Consider the following 17,731-nt stretch of genomic DNA (forward strand, 5'->3'; position numbering starts at 1 on the left):
GTTTTCAGAAAATTTAGAGAACTGGGATAATAGTTCAGCTTTGTTTAACACTTTAATCAGTTTCTGAAAAAATAAGAATTTGCCCATGGACAAAAAAACTAAACTGAGACGTGAATAGAGAAAGCTCCGAAGATACCATGTAAACTTCAGAGCTCATCTGGTGTTCATTAGAAGTCTCAGAATATTTCAGAACTGCAAAGGAACCTTCCTTTGTCAGGATGAGTGGGCGAGATGAAGGCATGAATGGCTCCTGGGATTTTCAAGGAGCGGGGTTCATTCATTCTAAGTGTTGACTGGAGCAAAGGGACAAGGAAGAAAATGATGATCACACAGACGTAGAACAACCAAAAGGATTTCCTGAAGATCATGGGTCAAGAGAATAAAGTAGATATGAGTGTTTAGGGATTTAAATTGGAATCAGTTGTTGAAAAATTTGCTTTTCACACATTGCTTATCTGGACCCAGGGTTGCAGAGGTAAAATGTTGGCCTGCTAATCTGATCAGGCCCCAAAGACAAGGAAATAAGCACCTAATTATGCAGGGGAAAACAGAGATGGAGATGATGTGGACATCCAAGTGATAGGGCTGTTGAGTCTTTGACAACAGAAATCCTTTATGTTCCCCAACACTTGGGGAGTGAATATTCTTCTCCCTAAGGAACTACCTGACCTTTTGCTCATTATTTATTTCCATAGGTTATATTATGCCCTTCATGATTTTAATTTCTCTATGAAGCATCAGTTCCTGAAGGAAAACACACAACCCCAAGCAGAAGAAGAGTTTCTTCTTTATATCCCAAAATACCCTGTGCAAATCTCTACCGTGGCTCTTGAAACTACATATAGCAGTGGGCTCAACTTTTTCGTTTTTGAGCATAGAATTCTCAGCAGAACATTTGAAGGCATTAACTCATATTTATCGATGTCACTTTGTTCACTGGGTAGACCTTTAGCCTTGTGTTTCTGTTTGAGAGGGGACACTTCACACCCTGATTTATACATTCAGGAGGCATACATCTGAAGCTTTTCAATAAATGCACACTTTCTCAACAGCTCTGCCTCAGCGTTGCTTCTTTTACTCCCTATGGTTTTTATCCTGCAATACACCACATTGCATGGACTATTCTACTTATTTGTTCTCATAGTTTGTATCCTAGTTTGTAATAAATAAAGTTTTCAATGTGACTAAATTTTGCCACATGCCTGTGGAAGATGCACAGTACATCGGAGTGTCACTTTGCTGTGGTTGGGAACCAGTGTTCTATCAAAATTGTTGAGTTTTTTTTTTTCCTATGGACTATGGTTAAATAAATAAAAGATTGAACTTGGTATAAGATACTGTAAATATTAAAGTCTAGATATTTCAAATGGAGGAATTTAAGAGACTTTTTAAAAATATGCAATGCCCTGAAATTTTAGTATTTAGTTTTTAAAATCTCACAATTCTTGATTTATGCCACCACTAATTTTGGGAACTTTCACATAAAGATTTTGCAGACATGCTTGCTCTTTCTTCCTTCATTATGTTCTCCGCTTTGTCTTTTGTTTGGCACAAACTCTCTCTGCTCTTCCCTAAAATTTCAGTATAACTCAGAAGGTTACATAAACTTCAGCATGAGAAACTTCAAAACATTAAACCTCTTTTTTTTTTTTTTTTTTAAAGCTGAGGAACGTATTTTATGGGGTCTGCCCAAGAGAGTTCATTATTGCAAAGTCAGTTGTGGCACCTAAATAATTAACCTATAACCAATATATGTGTGAAATTATTGTCTTAAGCTCGCCTTGGTGACTGTTTGCCATTAAATTAGTAGGATAAATAATTTACACCAAAATGTGGACCTGAGATAACACCATTAAATTGATAGGACTTGTTCATTAATTGTAAGGAATTAGACTAGATGAAACACAATTCCCCAAGTGTGAGCTATCCTGTGGTGTAAACGGTGTGTTAGTTCTATAGTTGCATAGAGGAATAGACGAAGACCCTGGAATTGCTCAGCTGATGCAATATCGAATTGAGTAGGGCATTTGTAAAACATTGTACTAAATATACATAGAAGGGGGAGTGTCTGTGAAGCTTTGAAATGACTAGAAGCAAGAGAAAGCACAACATTTCTTGGCTAAAAACAAAAAGAAATAGGACTATCCATTTTTGTTTTCAGTTAATGGTAATTGTTTTTGAACTCTGCTGGTCTAAAATCACCAGAGGTAATACTCCCCAAGAAAATCTGATTCTGTAGGTCAAGGGTAGGACCTAAGAATATTCTTAAACAAGCACTGCAAGTGATTCTGATGCAAGTGGTATGGACCAAATTTCAAGTAACACTATTCACGGTGATTTGATAGGTTTAATCACCCTGTGGGCAAAGTCCCTGTCTTGTTTACTTGTACAGCTCCAGTGTTAAGCTTGGTGCCTTTAATCCATAAATATTATTTCTGCAAAGAGTGCTTTGTGCCTAGCTCTGTTGCAAAGAGTGGTCAATAAGGCAGATGAAGCTTTGACTGCTCAGATAGAGGGAGAGGTTTTTTAACACCTCATATTTCGCTTTTCTTGGCACATTCTCTCAATGTAGCTCCTTTCCAATAGTTTTAAGGCAATATATTGACATGCTTGTGGGGGCTATGATAAAAATCTGTCAAAAGAAACAAATGAAACCAAGAGTTAGACTGTTTAATACACAATGGAAGCATCAGTGCTCACATGACGAGACAGGTAAGAAAGTGTTGTGTTGCCTTCTTTATGTTTTGCTTCCTCACAAGCCAACAGGGTTGACCTCATTACCTGGCTTATCCTCTCCCTGAAAATATTCTCCTGTTGTTAGAACCAGGCTGCAACCCAGCCTAGTGAAGAAAACAGCATCCAACAGATAGTTTTCAGTCTGATGAGTGTTACATAAAATATGCTAAAGGAGAATACAACGTGTTGCTATCTTAGACTAGGATAGTCCAGGGAAACATTTCTGAGGAATTGCTGTTTAAGCTGAGAATTGAAACATCAATGGAATTTACCTAAGCCAAGAATATGAGGGGAGGGATAGATGGGGGGGATTTCAATGGAAAGCAAACCGAATGTATGGTGAGATGACTTAGGAAGGAAGCCTCCTGTGTAACAACAGCCAAAAAACCAGTAAGGCTGGATCTCTAGAGAGTGATGGGAGGCAAGCTAAAAAGATTCACAAGGGCTAGACTAGGGAGAACTTTGCAAATCACTGAAGTTTTAAGCAGGATGACTAGGCACTTAGTGAATATTGCAATTGAGTAGATTTCTGAACTGTATCAAGATACAAATAATCTCAAAGTTCACAGATTTCCTTGAAATCTGATTCTGACAGAACTTACTAATTTTCTATCCCCACTCTTACATGCTCAGAGAACTCCAGTTTATTTGAGGCCAGCAACATACCTAGCCCAGGGGATGAATCAGAATAGATCTAACACTATCACGTCTATTTTATTTGTTTGCCAGCTACTTATTGCCCCAGGCTCCCTTGTGTCTAGGAGTCACGCATATGTAGACGATACCTGGCCAATCTGACATGTAGGAAAGTGTACTCAGGGACTCATATTAGCTTATCACTGCTGCTATAACAAATTGCAGCAAATTTAGAGGCTTAAAACACACACTTGTTCTCTTATAGCTCTGGAAGCCAGAAGTCTGAAATCAGTCTCCTTGGGCTGAAGTGGAGGTGTCAGCAGTCTTCCTTCTTGAGATGCCAGGAAGAGTCAGTTTCCTCACCTCTTCTAGTTTCTGGAGGCCACCTGAATTCTTGGCTCATGAGTTCTTTCTCATATCACTCCAACCTCCTCCTTCTACTTATCTCTCCTACTTCTCTTCTTTTGTGTCAAAGCTCTGGTTTTCTCCCTCTTATCAGGACACTTGTGATTATATTTAGGATCCACTGAGTTATCCAGAATAATCTCCCCATCTCAATTTAATCACATCTGCAAAGTCCTTTTGCCATATAAGGTTTCATTCACAGGTTCTGGGTACTCAAACGAGGATATGGTGGCCAGTATTTAGTCTACCACAAGGCCTCTGGGTAAATTTTTATTTCCTGATAATCAGAGATCACTCTTTCCAGTCTCTCCCCTTTCTTCTGTCTAGGATTTTTTGAGGGGGAGATAACTTGATGCCTGGAGCTGCTGCTGCATCTTATGTAAATGACAACTAAGGATAAAAACCACACACAGTAAGTAAAGAAAGAGCTCAGAACCCAAGTTATTGGTAACAATGTTGAGCTGCTGTAAAGAATCATAAGGAACATGCCTCCAAATTTTCTGTTAGGTATGATCATTTATTGTCTTTCCTTTTAATGCCACAGTTCATTGGTATTATGACCTGTAGCTGAATACAGTAGTCCCCACTCACCCACTGTTTCTCTTTCCTTGGTTTCAGTTACCCAAGGTGCAGTAAAAGAAGACATTTTGGGAGGAAGAGAGAAAGCAAGAGAGAGAAACCACATTTTCATAACTTTTGTTACAGTATATTGTTATAATTGGTCTATTTTTATTATTATTGTTGTTCATATTTTACTTTAATTTATAAATTAAACTTCATTATATGTATGTACAGGAAAAAATATGGTATTATATATGATTTGGTACTATCCTTGGTTTCAGGCATCCACTGAGGGTCTTGGAACATATCACCTTGGATAGGGGAGACTACTGACTTCCTTACTGCTCTATGTGACAAATGAAGTTTGGTCTTATTTGCAGCCAGGAAAATTTTATTATCAAGACTTTAATATTAATACAGAAATAGGAACTTCCAGGGATAGACAAAAATGAAGAGACCATCTGTTCCAGCTTCTTTATTTTAAAGATTTGAGGCTCAGAGAGGAGATATACTTCTTCCAAATCAACAGCCTATTAGTTCACAACTGCGATTACAATTTCATCTCCTGGCTCTGGGTTTAATAATATTCCCCCACATCATAAAACCTTGGAACTATCGAAATGATAGCTTTGAGGGGAAAAATAGGCAAAGAACTAATATGTTAAACTTTCCCTGGGATGCAGGCTTTAATCAGGTTTCAAATTCTTCCAACATAATATAATTTAATGGTGAGAGCTCTCGACATTAAGAGATGAAATTTATATTTAAAAGGCTAAGATCGTGACATATTAAAGCACTTCAAAAATGTTAGCAACAAATACCAAGAGTAACTGATGGTTGTTATTATACAAGAACAAAGAAGTTCATCCTCTGGAATTAAAGGTGTGTTAGTGTCATTGTTGCTCATGGGGAGGAGTAGGCACCTGACTTTCTTTTTTTCCTTACGACAGCTTTATCCAAATAAAGCACGGTGTGTTTCATCACCCATAATGGAAAGTGCCTGTCACTCCTTGAACAACATCATATGGTTGGTGGCCGGTGGATAATGGACCACTGAGTGTCAAGGTGACTGGCTTTCAATGCACACAAAACTAAAAATTATAGACCTGTCATTCCACAGGCAGGCCACAATTAGCTGTCTATGCAACTTGAAATTTCCATTTTGCCAGCTGAGTAATCATTTGACTAGAGTTTTTCATTTGGAAGCATTTCTAAGCCTTTTGTGTGCAAGTCTTTTAAAATGTGGATCCTGAAGTAAATAAACAGTGCACTTAATCAGATGTATTCTTTTTAGAAACACCTCTTCGGAAACACACAGGCAAACCCCAACATTGTTGTAATAGTAACAATAATAATGTGACAAAACAGTATAAGCCTTGGGTATTTTATTTAGGGATCTTAAAAGTTCACAACGAAAAGTAAGAATCACTTCTTAATACCTCAGAGTGCAGAATTTAGAAAGAGAAACTGAGATTTTGGCAGTCAGTAACTTGATAAGTCTCCTTTGGTGATAAGTTTACTTCACCAAAGGAGAAGTAAACTCAGAGCTAGGGGTCAAAACTTGGGAATTTCAGTGTCAGAAACATTCACTGATTCAAAACTATCCATTTACCAGTTTTCTGTTTACATTTGGTTTCCAATTCCATATCTGAGTTCTGTCATTTCTCTGAATCTTTGAGGGATAGAGAAAATGATACCAAGTAGAGTCTGTTGGAAAATTGTGTTGTAATTTCCATTCAGTTGCTGTACGTGAAGTAAAATTCAGGATTCTACAATCTCAGATCAGATTCTAGACCGTCTAATTGAACCTGAATCTTCTTTTACCCTCTTCCTGCCCTGTCCCTGGTCCACATTACTCTCTCTCCTTCTCCCTCGGATGATTTATATCTACATTTAAATTGCCGAGCCACAAGGATACAAGTGAAGTTGACAATCAATATGAATTAAGGAAAAAAATCAGAAGTCTGAGATCAGAAGTGTTTGAGTGAAATTCTCCCTACAAGTCTTGGCAACCTCATGATTTTGTTTAATTTTCCAACATGTTTTGGATTATTGGAAAGGGTTACATGGGATAAAAAGGATTTGCCTGGCAGAGTAAAAGAACTGAATTTGGATTGTACTGAAATAGGTCCTAACTAGGCTGTTGATGGTGAAATATTGATGATTCTATTGTTTTGAATGAATGAGTGTCATATTTTACTGGGAATTGATTTCTGAACTTCAGTCAAGGAGTGACTGAATTTGCAATTAGAGTCACTCTGTTTTGTAACTCAGATTATGCAAGGATCATTCTGAAACAGCAACCAAGATATAAGCCCTTGTTGCATGGCTTTTCTTTAATTTCTAATTTCGTGTGTCTGTGTTCAGTTTTTAAAGGACCAAAAAGTTTTTTTCCCCCATCTCTCTAGAAAAAAAAGGGACATACCCTAGGATTACAAGGGGCTTGATTATCTATTTTATAAGAATCTTAACCCAGGAATTGGTTAATATTCTTTCTCCAATTTATAAAAATAGTAGGCTTTGTCATTGATTCCTAATGATTAGCACAAAAAGGGAAAGGCTTTTTAAAACCAAGATAAAATCACTTTAATTCCAAAAGTGTCCATTTAGGCAATATAAACTGTGAAGATAAGCAATGGCTATTTTCTCTAAAGGAAAGTATTTTCAAATGAACAGAACAGGCAAATGTAGACTTAATTAGGTGGAGTCAGATGGGTATTAATTATTCACCTTTCCAGGGTGAGAATAATAGCATTGTTGCTAAAGAAATGAAATAAGGCATGACACTTCTTTCTTCTTCATTCTGTGAAAGCTGCTCTGATCTGAACAGGTTAAAGATGGGATAACAGGAGGACAGACTGAAAATTTGCCCTTCCCTTCACAATTGAGGGTAGATAGTCTTTTGAGAGTGTAGTATCCTCCATTGAAATAAAATGTTATTGACTACCTGCTTGGAGACATAAAAACCTTCTCATGTTTAGAATGTACATGTACTTCTCTGTTTTGCTCTCTTGAACGTTTTCAAAATAGCTAAATAAAATTTGTCCTCATTCTTAGAATTCTGTATTTTCTAGACTTGAAAATAGGGCCAACAGTGAGTGATAATTCACACTGATGATAATCACACCAGACTAGGTTTGTTTAATTTTGTTATAGCCTCTAAAAAGCATTTGTTAAGCATCTGCTCTGTTACACAGGTAAGATCTCATGATGGATGTGGAGTCTACAAATGAAAAATACTTAAACGCACTGCAGTAAAAGATCAACACTTACTCTAATATAATTTGTTAGTTCCAAGTGTCAAAAAGTGGGGTTTGAAAGAACCTAAAGGTAAGATTTAGCAGGTGTGGGGTCTAGTCCTGACACTGATGGTGACTACTTGTTGCCTACCTCAATTCTGGTCATAAGAGCTATGAGTGTGAATGTGTATGTTAAGTAGTGTGAGGTTGTGTGACTGGAAGGGGCTGGAGGAAATAGAGGCAGAGAAACTCAGCAACCCTGAGTTGCAGAGAAGAAGCTTTTTTAGTGTCCCTGAGAAGTGAAATGACTCTGTTATTATGTCTGCATGCTAATTATACCTCTACTCTACATACTTTTAACTTTAGGTAACCTCATGTTAACTGCCTTTTTAAGCTGAGGAAACCAATACCCATGGAGATAAAATGACTTGACCCAAATCGGACAGCTTGTCAATAGCAAAGCTGGAACCAGACTGTAAAGCTTCTGCTTTCTTGTGTAAGATACATTTTTCCCCTAGATGACTTCTTAAACCAAGGGGCTCTGAAAATAAACAATCTTTTCAAAGTAGCACTGTATCCCTGTAGGTTGTTGCAAATAGTTCTTCAAAACTTGAAATAATTATATCATCTTAAAAAGTCCCTTATAAATTCCAATTCAGTATAAAAATATGATTTAGGTATATGTTAATTAAACTATCTTTTAAACTCCGTAACCATAAAGGAAAATAATTGTAGGTATACAAAAAAGAAATCTATTCTTTATTTAAATACATGTTCCTTCTGGGAGAGGTGTTTAAACAATAGAATCAAAAACACTGAATCAACTTCTGCAAGGGCTGTTTAGGTAAAAATCCTTGGTGAAGCTGAAAACTGCTCAAAGAAATGTATATCTGTAGAGATGTGGCAGAAGTTTGTCTTAAACTTGAATCAGCCGATACTATTTTGAAAAATAATATTCCATTTAGCAAAGCCTGACAGTCATATAACAAAGTATGTCTTCTTTTGAAAGGTGTTAAATTAGACCACAATTTTCTTTAAAAATTTGTGAGAAATATACTGTGAATCACAATTGGTAAACATTCTATTTCTCTAAATATAACTGAATTTTAGGCTCTAAATTAAGAGAAATTACAATACACCTCTGTAAACACATTTTTTTTGTATTAGATTCCACATTTGTAAAGAAGTAGGTGAGTCAGAAACAAAATAAATGCTATGGAGAAGATTATTTTATTTATAGATGAATGTAATGAATAAATTAAGCTCCAAATTAGTACAGAACTAATGACGCATTCTACATGTCTTCCAGATCTCAGTTTATTACCATTTTGTAACAGACTTTCTGCATATTCTAACTCACTGATGCCATGATGTTGTTTTTGTGGGGAAAAGAACCTTTTTTAACAGAATAGAGGTTAACCAAGTTTTATGTCTTAAGCTATTTTTTTTTTTGCAGATCACCAGAATTATGCATTACTATAAGTAATCTTAAAATTGTATGTACATAAAGATTGGCCATTTAATGAGTGTATTATTCTTTGTTAATATTACAGGTAGGCTCATATTCCACACTAAAATGGTCATAAGTAATATAGTGACTACTAAGTCACGTTGATTTTAAAAGCAGAGTTTTGTGGTGCATCTTAAATACCAGCATTCTCAGTGCTATAGTTAAAAAAAAAAAAAAAAAAGTCATGCACGTAGTTTATACCCCCCACCCCTTGCCCCCCAAATTCATCTGGATAAGTTTTGTGGGGCTTTTTCTTTTCATGAAAATTATTCTGTCACGTCATGTGCGTGTATCTGTCACTTTATCTGAATTGCATGTGAATTATACCTTGAATAGATTCCCCAAACCGGAGAAGCGAAAATGTTCCCCTTCTGAATATTTTAGACTTGTATGAGTTCTCTAATATTTTGTTTTTGTGCAAGGCCGCTTGTAAGGCGGCCTGGAGCCTTGAATGCTGACAGCCTCCATTAGCATTAATGCTGTTCTCTTATCTCCCGTTGCTCTCCTCCGCTCCCCCCTCGCTCTTTCTTGTCTGATGGTTCACTGACACCGTTGACAAGGCTGACACCACCAATCAGCTTCGACTCAGCAAGGTCACTGTTCAGACTTGACTCGTGATTGGCTGCTGCGCTTCAGCGTGTTATTACTGTCTGATTTGATCGGAGGCAGGGGGTGGTCTCCAATCAAACAGAGAAAAGGTCCTAGAGAAGGTAATTAAATCCTGTCAGAGGCAATTATCGGTTCCAGGGCCATGACTCTGGCCCTGAATGCAGATGATCTGAAACTGTATTCTTGTAGAAATTCAAGAGGGCTCCTGGCATGGTTCAGTTAGGCATAAAAGAAGCAGCAGGCTTTCTGCAAACAATGCAGCCCTGTATTTTGAACCTTTCTGCCTCTTTTTCCCTTTACCCGAAGACTTCTGTTTTCACTGATCAAAAATATTCCTTTTCAGGCCACATTCTAATTAATTTAATAGACAAGGTTTTTCTTTCTTGTACATAAATAATGACAAGTTTTACCCAAGAACTTCTGCCCCCAAACACGGGCTGTGACAAACAGCCTTTATCAAAGCAAACCAAAGCATTTAATGGAAGGACACCAATCTGTAGTTTAGACCAACGGAGAAAGAAATTTTAAAGACTCTAACATGGATGTTCTTCCTGTGGTGGCTTTTGCCCTGTCTGTTTATACATTGCCGTGCACATGATAGAGTTTGCTGCTGTGACAAATCTTGAAGTTTCTACAAGGTAATCTAGTGATGACAGCATGCATTTAATGGCTACAGGTTTTTTTTTTTTTTTTAATTAACACAGAGAAAAACTGCAGCAGATTTCAGTATGTGGGGTAAGTGCCTCCCCAAAATATTTAGTAGAGTTAACATTTTAAAACTGAGGCCTGAAAAATAAAAACAGCAAGAAAGAAATGCTGTAGTTTTAATTGGGAAGAGAAAACAAAGACAAATGCCATAGGTGTACTTTTGCTTTTAAATAAATAGAAGACTTCAGTTTTGTGTCCTGTGTGATTTCTCAATTGCTATTAAATAAGCTTTGGGATGTTGCTTTGCCCAAGAACCCAAGACTGTAAAGTAAACCTCTCTTCATATTCTGAATAACAGTCATTGTTCTCCATAGTATTAATCAGTTTAGCATGAAAAATAGTTGATCCAGTATGAAGGTGTATCATAGTTTCTATATCCTCACACTACTGGCTTTAACAGACTTTATAAAATATTGCACTCAATAAATGCCAACCTTACAAATGGACAGCCTTGATTTCAACCTTTATGTTTTGTGAGCATGAGTATTATTTTTGCAAGAATAAGATGTTCAAAACACCATTAAAACAATTTCTGTATTGTCGCTGATGAAACAGTTTAACCACTAGGGTTTCTCCCCAGGGAACAGTTAACTTTCCTCTAATCTTGGTTGTTTTCTTTGTTCTAAAACACCATATTCTTTAATATGCCTGCCTTTATTTGTTTTGTTGAAACATAAACAGATGCTCTAAGCGAAACATCATTTTAAAAAAGTAGTCCCTGCTACTAGTCCATTAATCAGAATGAGGTACCAGACCGGGAAAGAAATTGGTGGGAGAAGATGTTAATAATAATGAAAAATGCTTTGGACACTGGTTGGCTGGATTAAAAAAATCACAAGTCCAAATCTTTACACATGACTCTGAAAATGATGTTTAATTCATTCCATATTGTGTTTTTGGAACATCAAAGGCTTCATCAACTTCCTTAATAAAGATAAAATAGATATGTAGAAAGAAGCAAAATACTCATGAATCTGGCAGCATATTTTAGATCATTAGAACCAAGGTTCATTGCTAGTACCAAAATATTTCTCTTTCTTCCATCTGAGTGACAACTCTATCTGTATCATTTTTGAGCTAGGGTATTTATTTTTATTTGACCCGTCATTGTATATTATTGTGTGGTTAAGTTATTTTATTTTGTTTTGTTTTGTTTTGAATTGAAGTGCTGGCTGTTTTAACGAAGACATTTCTTCAGAGAGAAATCTTTATTTGTGAAAAAAAGGAACCGTCCTTGTAAGAAAACAAACAAACAAAAATTGAAATGTTTTCCCCTGATATTTAAGATCAGTGCTTCTAAAAGAGAAAAAAACAAAAAGAAAAAGAAGAAATAGCGCTGAATGATCTGAAACTATATTCTGGTGGTAATTCAGGAGGGCTCCTGGCATGGTTCACTTAGACATAAAACTATACCTAGCTTACTGAAGAGTCCTCTGTATTCCAGTCAACATCATTTTATTTGCCCTGGTTGCATCTTTCAAGAGTCTTCACTGTATTGAGAGCTACTTAAGGGTAGAAATGGTATACTATTCCATCGGGTATACCCAGGAAACCAATAAGTAGAAGACTGCATCAATTCCACAGACCTTTATGGGCACCCATGTAAGCCCCATGACATAGACCTACCCCCAAGTTGGAATCCTGGAAATCAGCAGTAACTACATTGCAACTTGAGTCAATCAGAGAGGGATTAACTAAAATATCTTATAAAGGAGTGGACCCTGGTGTGGCTGCTATTACCCATGTCAAAGTCTAATTTGCTCTCTAAATAAATATAGGAGCTTCTTTATGCTATTACTTAATTCTGTGAGCATTCAAGTCCTAAGTATCAGAACTGCCTTAATGCAAAATATCTGAGGTCATTTGAATTATGAAGGTGGGCTGTCTAAATGATGTGTCTTTAAATGGTTTGTAAACAGAACTCTCCAGGGGACATTATGTTCGTTCAGTATTAAAATGTATTTTAAAATTTACAGTGTTTATGCAAAACATAGAAAATAATTCACATTTATCTCCTTATGTTCAGTTGCTTTGGTCAGCATTATTGAAATGGGAAGAGAGGATTTGCCTTTTAATTGGTCTTTTCCAGATTTCTGGTGAGACTCCTAGCACCACCAACTGCAGGAATACACATCCCAAACAAAGCCCACTGGGGTACATTCTCAGGATGGTGCATATGGGAACAATAATTTATGAACAGTAATAGGAGCTGGGTATGCAATTCCCTCCCCAACACCAGGATAAGTGTACCCCACTGATTACTGAGTGCACTGAAAATACTTGAGTAAATAAGATAAAAGCCATCTGCACATCTCTTTATTTGTAAGTTAGAATTCCTCGAAAGCAATTGAAAAAAAAGACATCAAAATCACTATTAAGCAATAGGTACTAAGAAATATATATATATATACACACACATATTTTAAAGAAAAGCTGGCAGTGAAAAATTAGCTGGGCCTTGCTACATGGGGAATAAAAAAATTAACTTTCACCGTTCTGTGATGTTGCTGTGAATTCTATGTATTTCAGGCTGCATATTCGCCCCTCGAGGGATCTGAAAACTTATCAGGTTTTATTAATTTATTGGCTCTGCACTGAGGTATACTCTAAACCAATTTTAAGTACTTCATTTTGGTATTTATTCACTACTCACTAAAAGAAGCAGCCTTTCCTATAAACCCCGAGGGTTTCCATAATCAGTTGTATTATGGTTTCCTCAACCTGAGGATATGAAATCTAAATACATTTAAATATTTCATTTGATATTTCTTAATGGGTGTCACCTTCCTTCCTGATTTGCAAAATTAGGAACACATTCTTTCAGCAGCAACATCAGAATTGCAGACTTGAGGGTGTGATTCAAGAAGATTCTCTTCTCCCTATTTATTGGAGATGGCAATTATACCCTCCTTCCAGAGACAAAAACTGGGAATGTGATTGGTGGGATAGATAAGCTAACTTCATAACAAATTTGAAGTTGAACTCTAGGGTCAGAGAATGGTGCACTGGACTGAAAGTTGGAGAACTCGGTTCCAGATCTGGTTCTGCCCTAATTAGCCGCCTGTTATGTTAGCTGTGATCAGTACTGCTCGGCATCTGCTTCGTTTCCTTTCCTTACTCCAAGGTTGCCACAAAAAATACAGGATGCTCAGTGAAGTCTGAATGTCAGACAAAGAATAATATTTTAGTAAACATATGTCCCAAGTATTGCAGGGCATATACTTACACTAAAAAGTTATTTTATGTTTATGAAAGATTCAAATTTTCCTAGATACCTTGTATTTTCTTTGCTAAATCTGGCAGCTCTGCCCACTCTACCTGCAGAGATACTCGAATCCTAGCGCAGGCCAATGCAGAAGTTCTCCAAATATGGGGGCGATGTCAGTGTCAGTGCAAAAACTTCCCCTTGATCAAATTTCTACTAAAACTTGGAGGTTAATTTCTTGCCTGTTATCTTTATCATCTTCAGATATCCCTGCAAATATTCTCTTTTATACTTTAATATCCAGACTCGTCTGTTCATCTGCTGCTCCCCAGTTAATCGTTTCTTTTTGTTTCCTTCTCCCAATTCCTTACACAATGTTTCCAGGGGTTCATAGTCCTGTTGTTCATGAAGTCCTCTTTATCTCAATGTTGGAGTCTCCTCCTTTTGTCAGAGGCCTTTGAACCAGAGCAATTCCATCTAGTGTACGGACTGGGTAAAATAAGGCTGAGACCTACTGGGCTGCATTCCCAGAGTGTTAGGCATTCTCAGTTGGGATAAAATAGAAGGTCAGCACAAGATACAGGTCATAAAGACCTTGCTGATAAACCAGGTTTCAGTAAAGAAGCTGGCCAAAACCCACCAAACCAGGATGGTGATGAGAGTGACCTCTGGTCATCCTCGCTGCTACACTCCCACCAGTGCCATGACAGTTTACAAATGCCATGGCAACATCAGGAAATTATCCCATATGGTCAAAAAAGGGGAGGCATGAATAATCCACCCCTTGTCTAGCATATCATCAAGAAAAAAATGGGCAGCCCGCAACCCTTGGGGCTGCTCTGCCTGTGGAGTAGCCATTCTTTTATTCCTTTGCTGTCTTAAGAAACGTACTTTCACTTTACTCTATGGAATTGGCTCAAATTCTTTCTTGCACGAGATCTAAGAACCCTCTCTCGGGGTCTGGATCGGGGACCGCTTTCCAGTAACATCTTTTTGGTAACCATGAAGGGACAATACTAAGGAAACCCCTGACCGAAAGGCTAATTTTGGGTAAGCGGTGGGGTCTGATAATATCTTTCTGGTGACCATGGAAGGGAGAATACTGATGAGACCCATGACCTAAAGGAACATCATCTGCACACACCAATTGGCTGATTTTGGGTGAGTGGGGTGCATATACCCAGGTAAAGGGTTGCATATACCCGGATTGGTCTAGAGGTCCAACTTAGGGGAGTTAGAGTCTCTCCTGAGACAGAGAGGGTTAAAGGCTCCTCTTAATAAAAGGCAAGGATGCTTGACCAAACTTGGGTTTCAGGCCCAACTTAGGAAGGTTAGAGTCCTCTGTAAGATTCAGGGGGTTAGAAGCCCCTCTCAGTAAAGTCCCTCTTGGCTAAGAATGGGTTTGGCACCATGGAATGTTAACTGTTATTGTCTTTGAATTAATCTACCTTACAGTTTGCTGACAGCTGTGGGTGACAAGATTAGGCATGTACAGGACCATGGGACATAGGGAGCTTTTTTCTCCCTAAAAGGGAAAACTTGAGAGCTAATGGGACTGCTGGAAAAGATCCCTTCACCACTGACAAGCAGCTGCCTGATCTTTTCAGTGTCACAGGGATAGGTGGGTCTTTTTAGTGTCACTGGGATGGGTGGGTCTTTCTCTGGCCTCTGTGAGCTGCTCACTTTCCCCACCCTGCTACAGGCAATGCTTTTCTCTCTCTCTTTCTCTTTCCTATCTTTTCTATTACTCAGGGTGATCATCTTGGCCAGAGACCACATGTTGAAAAATGTCCTTGGGAGCTTAACCTTGTAACCATGTGGCCGTGATTTCTGTTGGTCTCTGCCAGCACAATGGTGGCCCAGGTTGAATTCCCGGCTTAGAGAATGAGGTCCTTTCTTATTTAATATTTATCTGTGTGACCTTTGCCATTTGTTGATTCTCTTCCCCGCCACAAACTGTCTTGAATTTTCCTTTCTCCCAGCACCTGTGTGGTTACTTTTGGTAAAGTTCAAAAGCCAGACTTATCAGCCGTTTGGCCTGACTAAAATTGGGTAAAAAGAAATTTCAAAAGGACTTTTTTTTAGAGTGCTGTGGTTAAAAGTCAGCTTAATTAAAAGTGTATATTCAAGCTCTAACAGGCTGGGACTCAGGAAAAGCAGACGAGGCACCACAGACCCTGTTTTGGGAAAAACCTCTGTTTTCCTCATGAAACCCCAGGAATTGGAAGTGGATAGATCCCTCTCAAAGTCTAAGGCTTTGTTCTGTTTTGCATTATGTTATCTGACGTTTTTGATTTTGGGGGTTATCAGAAATTACTTTGCATTATGAGAGAGCTTTAGTGTGTAATAACTGGGTAGGAAATACAGTTTTGGGATGGGCTGATTCCCTCTTTTTTGGGGATCCAGCATCTGGTATAAAAATGGGACCCTTGGCCGGGTGCGGTGGCTCTCACCTGTAATCATAGCACTTTGGGAGGATGAGGCAGGCAGATCACCTGAGGTCAGGAGTTCAAAACCAGCCTGGTGAACATGGCAAAACCCCGTCTCTACTAAATATACAAAATTTAGCTGGACATGGTGGCAGGCACTTGTAATCCCAGCTACTCGGGAGGCTGAGGCAGGAGAATCGCTTGAACCCAGGAGTTGGAGGTTGCAGTGAGCTGAGATCACGCCACTGCATTCCAGCCTGGGCAACAGAGCAAGACTGTCTCAAAAAAAAAAAAAAAAAAGAGGACCCCTAATTTTTGGAGATCTGTTTTTCCTTCCAACTGTGTTTGCTTATTAGGCCCTAAACACTGCATACTTTCCTGACCCTGTTACTCCAAAGGCTGCACCCTAAAGTCAGTAATCCAATTAAAGAACTGGTGAATGAAAAATCTTACAAGTACTGGATCTTGTTCTGTCTGCCTGTGTATTTATATGTATTATGTGTATGATGTTTATATATGAAAGAGCTTTAATTGGCTTAAAAATAATAACCAATTAAATATTTTGTGAGAAAAGTAAAAAGTGTAATGCCTTTTGGTTCACATGGATTTAGTAATCTTTGGGAAATAAAAATAGTTTTAAAGATTACTGGTAAAAGTTGCTAAGATTAACATTATACCACGTAACTGAGACTACTGAAGAAACAGTTTTACATGCAAGGTATGTAAAGAAAATGAAATGTGTTTTTGTAAAAGATTATAAGAAGGTATGGAAATGTCAATTTTTTTTTTTTTTTTGCCTAGATTAAAAGGTTAAAGGATTGTTTTAAGTTAGATAGAATAAAGCTGAAGGTTTGAGCAAATTGTGAAAAGTTTGTGAAAAATTAATCTTGTAAAAAAATTCTGTGTGTGAACATACTGGCTAAAGCTAAAGGGGTATTACTCAGTTTTTCCATAAATTGAGCCTTGGACTAAAAGCACAACAAGGTTTTCTAAGAGTACTCATCTGCTCTTTATGAGAAAATCTGTAAAGGGTTATAGAAGGTTTATAAAAATCTTATCTTATGGTCAAACTGAGTAAGATTGGATAGATTTATGTATAAAGTTTTATTAAAAATTGGAGTTTAACATTAATAGTATACTAATGTAAAGGTGAAATTTGGCTTATTTGGTATAAAAGTCATACAGGAAGCAGTGTCAAATATGAAATGATGTTTGCTTTTCTTTGGGCTGTATTTGTATAAATGTGTTATTGGTCTGTGTTCCAAAATTATGAGAAACTCCTATAAATCTGATATGGCTTAATGTATGTTATTAATTATAATTGTTATATAAAATAGTTATATGCCACAGAAGTAACCAATATTTCCTTTTCAGTTGTGGCCTTAATAGTGGCTCTCCTAAGACATTTTATCATCCATAGACAACTGTTGTCTTGTTTTGATCCTTTTTAAAAGCTGGTTTATAATCAGCCATAGGACTCTAACAGGTGTTATTAAATGCAGGTTTCTTTGGCAATTATGACATTAGAATAGAGAAAAAAACTTTCAGGGCTCTCATGGAAAGCCAGAATGTTCATGACTATCAAGCAGAATTGGAGTTAACTGAATGGACTAATGGAAGACTGAATTAATATTTTTTTACTTTTTGCTTAAAACATTGCTGATCCTTTGCTCTGTTTTTCAGAGTCAAGAAA

The sequence above is a fragment of the Pan troglodytes genome, chromosome 9 (genome assembly GCF_028858775.2).
Source record: "Pan troglodytes isolate AG18354 chromosome 9, NHGRI_mPanTro3-v2.0_pri, whole genome shotgun sequence".
Taxonomy (NCBI): domain Eukaryota; kingdom Metazoa; phylum Chordata; class Mammalia; order Primates; family Hominidae; genus Pan; species Pan troglodytes.